A 12,551-nucleotide genomic window follows, 5' to 3' on the forward strand; every position below is an offset into this window, starting at 1 on the left:
TGACGCTGATAAATAACAATGATAAACATACCAGAAACGCACAAATTGTTAGATAAAATGTTTGAAATACGAGTTGTATTCAAAGCAAATTACACTAAAATTACATAAATATTTTCTTTTTATTATCTAAAGATTTTCTGTATAAAAAATCTTCACAGCAAATGTTATTTACAGTGAAAGTATAAATTAAATAAAGCAGTCATTGATTATAACAACTTTCCTTTCTTATTCATTAATCAATGATTACTGATTATTTAATAATTGGATTTCATATTAATCGTAATTTTCAATCAATTATCAGATTACCTTTTGCTCAACTCTGATTTCAATATAAATACACAAAGTTATTAGTCCTCATTCAATCTCAATCAATGAGAGAAAGAATGGAAATATGTTTACACTTTTATTTATTGTTATAATTTAACACAATAATTATAAATTAATAATAATCGTGAATATAACTCCACGTATTTCATTGTAAATGCACAAAATTACCAATCCTCGTTCGATCCAACTAACTCAAAGAATGAAAAAATGGAAATAGGTTTCATCGTTTGATTGATTTGGTGATGCAAGATGGCGTCGCGCGTCAAGATGGCGTCCCTTTCAAAAATTGGTGGGATCGAGTTGCGCTCGCGATAAAAAAAAATGAAAAAGAGGGGCGGCCTATGGATTTGAACGTGGGAATAGAATTTCCTACGGTGGTTCCTAAAGTGCTCGTCGCGGCAAATGACAAATTCATCGAAGCGGGCGAAACTCAAGCTCCGGCGATCGATCGACGTCGATGCCTGTTTCGCTCGTGGCCACCGCCATATCGAAAATCGCATTTGTTAAAGTCGGAAAAAGCCTTATTCTCTCGGTTACCATCCAATTGTTGGGTATCGAATGATATAGCGTCTCGGGATCTTCGATGCTCGCAGGATAGCCTGCAGTTTGTGTCATCCTTGTGGGGGGAAAATGGCCAATTTGCGACCGAAAGATACTATCCGCGATCTGGTTTCGCGAGAATGTGGCTATTGTTCTCGATAAGTAATCGAATTTATGAAAAAAAAAAAAATAATAAGTTTGTTTTTTCTTTTCAATTCATACATTCCAAATCAACGTTCAATAATTTTTATATTCTAAACATTAGTTAACAGTAAAATTCATATGCAAAACGTTAGTGCAATGTATTTTTAATTGAGAAGAAAAGTGTTATTTATATGGATAATTTTCTCCGTGGAGTTTAAATGGCGAAACAAATAATAGGATGCTTGATTGCAACATTGAAAAGGTGTAACGGATAAACAATTCTACTTCCCCGAGAAAACTTGCTTTCTTCGACAATTAATCAGTATTTTATATAAAGGGAGAGTCGTTTATCGGATACTACCGTGGCTTTATCAAGCATTTTATAGAAGTCGTGGATTAATGAAGAGCAAAAAAAGAGAATAATGCGGATGGATATTTCATAATTAACAACGATTCGAATATAATTTACTTAAACATCGTTTACTTGTCATACTTTCTTTTTTTTTTTTTTTTTTCAGCATCGAGAATATTTAATCACTGCTCTCAATTGCAAGATTGCCCGCTTTGAACAGAATTCTTAATTGCAAAGCCAATTGTGCTTGAACAAGTGTCGAATAGAAAATCTCTTAAATTGCTTTCAATAAAGATAAGAAGGTAAACAACAACGACTCGTCGTAAACTTCCTTTTCGACTCCGTCAATTTGGTAAAGTGAAAATTAGAGATAATACTGATTTCTCCGAAGAAATAATCTACTTTTAACGTATTAAAATTGATATCAGTTCTGATTTCAACCATCGCTCATTACTGTTTATATCCATTTTACAATAAAATTTATATATTCCAATCCACAGATTCGGCCTCTTCTTCTACATTCTAATCTAACAACCTAATAATCTTTGGAACGAATAAATCTATCTCGAATTTAAATTAACACAGATATCTAATTAAAATTAACATAGAATTTAATTAGAAGAATCAGTTATAAGAAAACAAAAAGAAAAATAAATGTGGGATTAAAAAGAGATGAATAAATCATATACCATTTTCTATAGGTTATCAAAATATGTCTATGATCGTTAACCATGCAAAAATAGCAATTTATATATTCATATAACTGCGAATTTAAAAACTTTGGAAATAAATGGAATAAATTTTTTTCGGGATGAAGTTTCATCCGGACGAGAATTTGTTGAATTTACACGTTTGGCAAAGCACTTTTCATGCGGACAGTTATTTTTAATAGAAAAAAAATAAATGGTGCATCAGTGGAAAGCTTGTGAAAATCACCATTTCATACCACGATGTTAAAAACTGTAGTTTATTCGATAAGAGATTATTATACCCATATCCATTAAATTTGCTACTCTAAACTTTCCCAATTTATCCAGTTGACTGTATCAATCTATAAAAAAAAAAAAAAAAATAAGAGAGAGAGACGGAGAAAAATTGATCGCATAAATCACACGTTTCTTCTTAAATAAATAACGGAATAAATCGAATGTATCGATCGATTGTTATCGAAAGAAATTAATAGCGAAGATTTAATTCGATCTAATTCGATCTGGTTCGACTTCAATTTCATGGTTCGATATAACTGTTAATGGGTCGATGGGTAGAGAATTTTAAAAAGAAAAAAAAAACAAAACAAAACGGAACGAAATCACACTGTTTCGATTGTAACGCAATATTCTTATCGCGTATCAGAGTACAAACTATCGAGTAACTAAATTTGCTCCCCAAAATTTCGAATCATTTTTGTATATATAAATATCTCGTTTCATAGAGATTGCACGATCATCGTATTTCATTCGGCATCGACTTTCGTTTCGAAACGTGGGCAGATTATTTTTGCGGGGGAAGAAGAGGGGGAGAGGTGGTGGCGTCAGCAAGAATAATAAAATAGGGGCTGGAATTGGATATTTCAAGCTTTCGCGCGTTAAATACATTTTATATTACGCGGCATCCGCGTTATTTACACTTACAACGAGTGATGTCCCGTCGGCTTAATCGAAAACAACCGAGCCAACCGCTAACCAGAAATAATAAAACGGGGCAAAAATTCGAAAACCGGCCGCCTATCGAACCGCACGAAAATTAAAAACGACGAGCCTTTTTTAAATGAGTTTTTTCCCAATCTGTCGATACTGCGCGAATTCGTTTAGTTACGGGAATCAAAAAAAAAAAAAAAAAAATTGGAAAAAAAATCCATTTCGAGAGTATTCCTTGACGATTCTCAGGAACGTTCGAATGAAAGAAAAATATTTCCAATGTTAAGTAGAAAAGGGATTATTCTAATTAATTAGTTTAATCTCTTTCGAGTTTGTTGATGAATATACACATGATTTATCCATGAATGGGAAAATATTTTAAAAGATATTTTAAAAGAATGAAGATGTTTCGAACAAAAGTTGTTTGGTATAAAAAGACACGTTAAAGTGGAACTGTGCAATTTTTATTATACTGATCGATTTCGTTATTTTCTAAAAATATATATATATATAATTATACGTGTCGAAATGAGAAATTTTTAATTTAAGAAATTTTTGATGATTTTTTGATAATTTTTTATGAGTACTCTATTGTTTTTCTATATAGCAAGTTTTACGAATTACAATATCTTTTCGTATTTATTAATATCTCCTAAAATAACATTTATCTGAAACAATTTTTCGTTCATATTTTTTGAAATATTTTATACATATAATCAGCTAAGAAATTTAATTGTAATAAAATTATTGGTTAACTATCAATCATTTCCTCAAAAAAGAACTATGTTTCATCATTTCAAATAAGCAAATGAATAATTAGTGAAATTATATATATATAACTCTATTAGAGACTCACCGCATCACACGAAGAATGTTTACTTCGTAGTGAAAATTTGATGTCCAAATTGTTTCGATATCGTCGAAGAGATTCGCGTTAAATCGTAAAAAGTGTTTCGCACATTGAAACACGTGTTACGATGCTGGCATCAATTTTAGCGATGGATTTAAATCGAATGGCTCACGGGACTGAGACTTTACTTCGAACATCGTGAAAGCCATTTAAATTTAAAAATCGCTCGAGTCTGCATCGTAACATATTACTGCAAACTGCTCGAGAAGGAAATCTTCGAAGTATATATAGTTCGGAATAAGAGAATAAAATTTTATTCGTAATACGATAATACCGGTTTAGCTTCTACTTCTTTCGAGAGATATCAATATTGTTTGTAAAAGAAAAATTATAGATGTGTCCATCATTTTGCACGCATTTCCTTTCTCACGATTTGCGAAAGCAAAATTGAAATCCATTTTCTGGAACGAAATTTCGAAATTTTTATTTTGTTTGTGAAATCGTATAAAGATTTCTTTTGGAAAGAGCTTCTTCCTATTCGTTCTAATTCGTGTCTTCGTGAAATGGTCGGCGAACCGTGGAATCCATACCGTGAAGTCACGCAGCCGGAAGTGCATCAAAATCCCCGCATACTTATCAAAGATTCGAGCGTTCGCTGGCACGAACCGAGTATGGATTGATTCGAAGAATTTCGCAACGAAACGTGTCCATTCGACGACACGATATTTCTATCATTTTATTCTTGTTTATTCGATTATATAGAAGTTCTGTCGATGAAATATCGTATAAAAGTAACTTTAAGCAACGATAGGAACTTCATCATACGAAATTTAAAATCGATTTATTTATCCTAAGAAGAGTTAAGAAATTGCAAAAAATGATTGAATAATAATCGAATGTTAAATTAACATTTAAAAGAACAGAAAATTTACAAAAACCTACCAGCGAAAATAGAATTAGGTTAGCTCATTGTTTGTTAAAAAGTTATTAATCCAAATCGAATGTAAAATATGAAATTAAATAAATTTTTGTTCAATCGATTAATCTAATAAATTAATTCCAAGTTTAATTTCATTTTACAAAAGTGAATCTAACAACCTAATCTAAATTATTTGTAAAAAATATTTTCGTTAATAACGACTGCCAAAATCTTCACAACAAAACTTAAAACATACAATTTTAACAAAGTATTGAAAAATTGATCCGAAAATACTTTTTTGTAAATAATTCTGTAAATAGATATTTCCTTAATGAATACATGATATTATTTTATATTTGTATATGATCGACGATACATTTCGCGTTCAAAATTTGTGAAAAAATTTTTTTTTCTACGAAATTTTCAATTTTTCGATCATCCAAATTATCGTTAATTGTTCTTCGATCGTGTGCAATTCTATATTCCGCAAAACGAACGATCTATGCGTACAATACGAATGTCATAATAACAAACATTCGTTTCCGCCTCACTAATTATCCGTACATGCAGCGAAACACGGGCAAATATCCTCGTAAAAATTCTACCACGCAATTACGTTTAATTTATTATGGAATTCATTTTGCATTCGGTGTGCAATACGCTAATTCCCTGTACCATTTTTTCGAGTATCTTCTTCCAATGCGGCGATTAAACGTTTGCTATTCGTTCGCTTCGATTATACGGTGAAAAGCAGCAATGATACTCGATGAAAAATTATTTATATTTTAAACCGTATTAGTTGCAATCCAAACTCATTTTAAACCGTGAAATATTGTAGCAAACGTTATTTTTTTCTAATATAAATTTGAAAAATTTTTTCTCGAAGTCTCTTTTTAAAACAATTCCCTTACTGATTTTTTTTTTAATCAAGTTATTGAATTTCGAATATGATCGAAAACGAAAATTTAACATTTTTTCGAATCTCTATCTTTCTTTCTCTCTCTTCCAATTTCCTACATACAATATACATTTCTGATCTTCGATTTAAATAAATTCAATTTACTTTTTATTCAATTTTTTTTTTTTTTAATATCATTCTGTATTTCAAAACCTTAAGCATACAACGGTAGACACAATCTTGTTAATAAAAAAAGGAAGAAAGAAAGAAAGAAAATTCTAGCGAAATTGCAACGCAAACTTAAAAAACTTTTTCGCACGCGAGAAATGGGTAACGAGTTAACAAATTTTGCACGTTTCGGTAAACGTGCACGGTGAATTGCATATCCCATTAAACGGGGAGAGGTAAAAAATAGAAGCTAAAAGGAATTAACCCTCTGCCAGCAATCTGGATCTTTTAAGCTATACATATACCTTGCTATTCTCTCAAACTTTCCGAAAAATTATTTTACTCTTTTTACTTATTGAGAAGTAACGCAGAATTTTTTTTATCAAAAAAATTTTAACGACCCACGAAAGTCTTCATAACTTCGTATTCATAATAATTTTAGAATAAAAGAAATTCAGCTATATCGGAAAGTTTGATTTTAATCAAATTTTAATAAATTATAATAATTTTTAGACAGAACACGATTTGTGAATAATTCTCTAATTTTTATCATTTTTTTTCATTATATATTTTATATACAATTTCGCTTGAAAATTTTGTTACAGTAATAGAACACTGAAATCTAAATATTTTATAGTTTAATACTTCGATGAAACGAAAATAATACTGATTTTTATGATTTCATCCCCTCGAAGTTACGCTTTACATATTTATAATGTTTTACGTAAAACAGAATTATCGTTTTTATAATACTTATTATCGAATAAATGTACACGACGATGTTAGTGAAAAAAAGAAAGAGGATAGCGCACAACTTTTCCTGTAACTTCTCTTTTCTGGATAATTAGAGGAAGAACTTTAATCAGAAGATATCCAATTTTCCAAGTACGTGGAGAAAGGGTCAGTCATGTTTTCTTTCCTCCGCGCAATTTTGTATTCGATTAAATCGTGTTAATCTTGGAGCAAGCACAAGTAATTATCGTGTTAAAATGGCGCAGGCGCGTACACTTTATTTATCAAGAGAAATGAAATTATTTACCGAATTGAATTAAATTTCAATATTTTTCAGTTTAACGTTATCGTTAATAAAATTAAATTAATTAATGCAATTCTAATGATGAGTCAAAATAGTAGGATATTTTCAATTTTTAATTTGTTTTGCTGTTTTTAAAGCAAACGGTGATAAAATATCACATAGAAAAACTCTAAATCGAATTTATTTTTTCTGACCAAAACAACAACCATTTAATTACAAATCTTATTAACTATTAATGTGAATTTTATATAAATATGTATACATAATATGATATATAATACTTAATATCTGAAATTTACTTAAAACATTTATGCATATACATAACCAGTCATCGCATCAACTGATTCAAAGAAAAAGATTCTGGATCCGATTCTCACCGATTTTCAGGTTGTACAGAAGAAGATAAAATAAATTTCACAAAAGATCAATTTGTAATGATTGATCCGTAACAAATATTAGATTTGCATAATAGTTACCTAAATAAATGTGCAAACATTTGAAAAATGAGAAAAGTTAAACAGAGATTAATAAAATAAATATCTAAATTAACTTTTCACTTTATTTTATTTTACGGAAAATAATATTATTAACTCGAATATAAAATTTCCTTATTCAAGAAAAGCTTGTGAATGATAAATAAATTATTCATTTTCCTTGTTTAAATCAAGCCTCGAACGATATCTTTTTATTTTGAAACTTTACAGTTTACACGCCGTTAACTCACCACGATTAATTTATCATCGAGCGTAATTCAAAGGTAAAAGATAGAAACGGATCGCGAGAGTAGTAGCGATGTTTCGCCACTTTTATCTCGGCCAATTAGCCGACTTTTCGATTACGCCCTCCCCGACTTCCAATTACTTCAGATAATCAGGATTCTTTTCCACTTACAGAGCGAGATCTCGACGTATAACGTCGAGCAAAAGGAACGAATAACATCCAATATTCTAGACGGATTGCATTAACACAAATTACCATCTGTTTCAAATGGAGCCACATGAGAAAGAGTTTTTCCAACTCTTAAATCCAAATTGTTAAATTTTTCTTTCTCATTCATTTGTAGTTCTATATAGAATACATAGATAAGTTTTCAATTTTTATAATATTTTTTTTTTAAACTTTATTTGAAAGAATGGAAATATATTCTACCTAATATAGTGATTAATATAACCTTGTTATTAGAAGTTATCTTCTTCAAGTGTGTAAAAGTTGATCTCCATAAGATGTTCTATGTAAAAATCTTTCATACTTAATTTTTTGAAATGAAACTGTATAATTTTGAACGCAGATTGATTCGTTTAGATTCGATGTAGATTCGTTATTTTTCAATAATTTCAATCTCTCGTGAGATGTTTTACTGTTGTTAAAAGAATATATATATATATCTGTTGCAATATCGTGTATACTTTGACCCACATCACGCCGATTCAGTAACATAAATCGATTCGGCAATACGAGCAGCGCGGTGATATCTGTCAAATGCAGAGGTAGACGGAAGTGAGATCATGCACAAGTGTGTGCATACTTGAATCTTCAATATCGATTTATTCGGAAATAAAGATTTGCATTACATTTTAAAATATAAAAACGTTATTCTACATTTTCGACCTACTTTTACTTTTCGTATAAATTCATCTTCTTTTCGTTTACATTATAGTTCAGTAACATTCTGTATTTAAAATAAATAATTTATTTATTCAAAATAATGATCTATAAGAGAATCATTGAAAGAGAATTCTTTTTTTTTACTGTATCTTACAAATGAATTAATAAAATATGTAGTAATGAAACGAAATAAATCCACTTTAATGTATTGATATTTCGAATCGATAAAAGAAATGAGAATAATATAAATAAATGTTCGTTAAATAAATACATATTCAAAATTATTATACGTATATTTATTGAACAACTTAAAAAATTTTTTATATATAAAAGGTTTTGCCAATTTTATGTTATTTTCATTAACATATTCAAATATCGAATATCTCAATGTAATTATAATAATAATAAAGTTAGTAAAATTGGAAATTAAATTAATTCGTTTAGAAAGACAATTTGTTCCAAGTTAATTTTTTAATTCAAATCTATTGGGTCCAAGCTTCCTTCATTCCTTTGTTAACATTATATCTGTTTGAAATTCTTGATAACTTACCTGAAACAGAAAATAAAATAACAATAATAATTTATAACTAGAATATAATAGATATAATAACTTATTAATAATTTTTATCTATTTAATAATCTATAATATTAGTAGTCTACATAGATCTAGATAGATTTAAAATCATTTATGTGAAATTTTTAATAAAATTTTCCATCTTAGAAATTTCGAATTTCTTAAAAATTAAACTTTGAATTTTTGAATATTTTATAAAATTGGTATTTTTTTATTCAGACAATTACAAAAAATGATTAGTTTCTAAAGTGAATTTCATAAAAATTTCGTAAAAATTTGAAAAACTCTGTTTTATCGGATCATTAAAATTATTCGATTAAATAATGAAAAATTCTTTATTGATAAAAAATATTGAAAAATAGTGAATTTAAAAAGTGACAATATTTATAAAGTCATTTTGTAATTTGAAACAAGTTGTAAACATACATATTTCATAAATTTTATTTAAAGAAAGATATTTCAGACAAAAAAGAATATCTTAATTCTGATTCTTGATAAATCGAAAGTAATTCTTACGTGAAACGTTTAATATGAAATTAAAGACTTAAAAATAAGGAAAAATATGCACCATTTTATTATTATTAGAAACAGAATGTTGTTTATACAAAAACTTAATTTAATTTTATTTAATTGTAATTCTATTTGATGCAATTTTGATTTGCAAAAGAATTTGGATCTTGATTCATTTTCGAATATACAGTCAATTTATAGTTAGTGTTCGTAAGAAATTATTGTTCTATGTGTTTATTTATTCATAACTCAAAATTTTAAATTTTATTAAATTTATAATTATCTTTTATAATTATTTAAAATTATTGACTATGATTAATAGAAACTTAAATTGTATTTATTTAAAGGATATAACATATAATAAATTAATAAATGAAAAATTTATATGATTATTTTTACGTAAAACAATAATATGTTTCAAAACATATCTAAATATATTGCATATCGAAGAAATGAAAAAGAAAAACATATTTATTTACAGTTCCATAATTAATATTCCATAGTAAATTAATAAATATAAATTTTATAAATTTTTTCAAAAAATGTCACGAAACTTTTTTAATTTTAATAATAATTCAATAATCATTTACAATCGAAGAAATGAAAAACGAAGAATAAAAAAAAAATTCCTTAATTTTACAAAAATGCTGAAATCTTTGAAATCTATCCATCTCTAATCTCATTTTTCTCTTTTTATTACAAATATACTAATATTATAAAGTAGCATATATCATATCAATATCGAAATTTACCAATAGAGTTCCATATTTTCCTTTATATTCTTTTTCCTTTCCTTTTTCGAGATGGCTGAAATCCGTTATAAAAGAAGAAAATTCAACGAATTTTTTGGAATGCAAGGTATCACACTCGTTCGGTGTTAAAATTTAGCGAAACCCTCGGTATCAGGCGGACAACTTATGCAAAAACCTCGCTACATGATGCACGTACAAAGATCACGTGGCGCGCATGCAAAATTCATTCACTTATCTGCATAAATTTCTGTTATCTCGTCAGTGGCGCGAAGGTCGACCATGAGTGTTCAACGAGTGATCTTAACGAGAAGGGACGCCAAAAATTCTTCAATTATCCGAGAAAGAAGTATGCAAATAATTGTTGAACGAACCTTGTTAAAAATGTTGAATGAACAACATTTGAAGAAAAAAAAGGATGGAAGAAGACTGAAATAGGAAGGAGGAAAAAAAAAGAATAAAAATCACGTTAATCAGACTTTTCGTTTGCAGTGCAATCGGGAATTTATTATTTGCACGAGTTTTTAATAAAGCAGTTGGAAGCAACCAGAGATAAATTGTATATGCAATCGTGTCGAGAAAACCATTGTTTATCTGGGAAAGATTATTGTTTTAGTTAATTTTATCTCTTTCGTTGTTTCTAAATGCAATATCAATTTTATATCTCTTTTTACTCCTAGTGGAATAATTATCGTGTAATCGAGGAAAGTTTGTCAATTTTTTTTTTTCGTGAAAAAAGGGAAACATGCTTAAGAGAAGAAAAGCAATTTGTTCGTTAAAATAATTATCCTCATTTTTTAACGGGAGACAAAATATTGAAATAATGATTTTGTAACAATTATTACTTTGGAGAGTGAAATAAAATCCTCCTCAACGATACTCTATGTAGTCTCTCCTTTTTTTTTTTGAAATATCGATGCTACAAATGATTATTAACAAGTTTCTCTATATGATGGTTCACTTTTGCTATTTTTGAATTTCCTTTTTTTTTTTAAATAAGACTAATATATATCCAAAGTAATAAGATCTTTTTTAAATAAAACGATTTCGATTATAAAATTGAAGATCTTCTTTTTGAACTATTAGATTGTACAAATTTTTTTTATCAAAGAAATTATAAAAGAATATGCATCTTGCAAGTAATTTAATGATTGTGAATTTTTCAATGTTTTATATATATATATTTTTGCCAATTCTGTAACACTTTTGTTGCTTTCTATTAATTTTTTCGATATTTCTGATTTCGTTCAAAACATTAAATAAATATTATATTATATATATTACGTGTATTGATTTTAAATTAATTTTTAATTCCATTGCTATGACAAAAAAAGAGAATTTTATAAAAAGATGAAAAAGTTTACAATAAAATATAATATTATGACATTTCCAATCTTTTTCGTGTCCAATCCTTATTATTCGAATTTCAAAAAAATAAAATTTACTCAATTTTGCAATGTAATATGCAGAATTTCGTTTCATCCGTTTATGAAAAAATTTTGAAAAATTCGCATTTATAAATCGATTATTTAAAAAAAAAGAACAATCTTTTTTCCATATTGCGATATTTTTGATTTTAATATCGTGTTGGTTCGAAAAATTAACAGCAGTGTTCCATTTCTTATCGTTCGAACTCGCGTCGCTATGAATTTTAACTAACCTGTATGAACGAAAGCGCACTGAGCGAATATTATATCTTTTTTTTATTTTTCATTTTCATCCTTTTTTGGTTAAACTTTGTACGCAGTGCCGAGTTATAGACAGGAATATTCAAATTTCCCCGAATTCCATTCCTTTCTATCGAGCTGCTGCGACATTTGTCAATACGATATCACTTTTCGATCAACCCGAGTTCGACCTTTTGTTTGCCGTGAAAGTCAAAGAGAATTAAAATCACTCAGGGTTTATGATGGCAGTTGGAAAGTTGCGTGGGAAATTTCCATTTGGGAACCATTTTGGAGAAGAATTCGCGAAAACGGTTTCAATTCGAGCTCAACTGGGATTAATATGAGATTCTACGAAGATTTGCGTGTAAGCAGCAAATAGTTGAGAAACAATATTTGAATAATGATTATTTATTTAATTTTTTTTTTAAATTCTGAGAAATGAAAAATGAAAAGCTTTGTTGATCCTTTTTTTTTTTGACAAATTAACATTCACTTTTACAATTAGAATCTTTTTCAATTTATCGATTATAAATTACTCTCACATATTTTTCCTTGCCTTTGTATTTTATGATATG

The 12,551-nt window shown here is 28.2% G+C and overlaps 2 long non-coding RNA genes across 2 annotated transcripts in view; both read right to left on the reverse strand.

The window, feature by feature from the left end:
- The window catches only part of LOC133667186 (uncharacterized), a 191,967-nt gene that overhangs the window by 129,645 nt on the left and 49,771 nt on the right, over positions 1-12,551 (reverse strand). The window lies entirely within an intron of this gene.
- LOC133667187 (uncharacterized) lies at positions 8,758-10,904 on the reverse strand. The gene is made up of 2 exons (XR_009832436.1): positions 10,313-10,904; positions 8,758-9,026 (listed from the first exon to the last, which is right to left on the reverse strand). It is a non-coding gene; the product is annotated as an uncharacterized LOC133667187 (long non-coding RNA).

This window comes from Apis cerana, linkage group LG13, assembly GCF_029169275.1.
Source record: "Apis cerana isolate GH-2021 linkage group LG13, AcerK_1.0, whole genome shotgun sequence".
NCBI lineage: Eukaryota > Metazoa > Arthropoda > Insecta > Hymenoptera > Apidae > Apis > Apis cerana.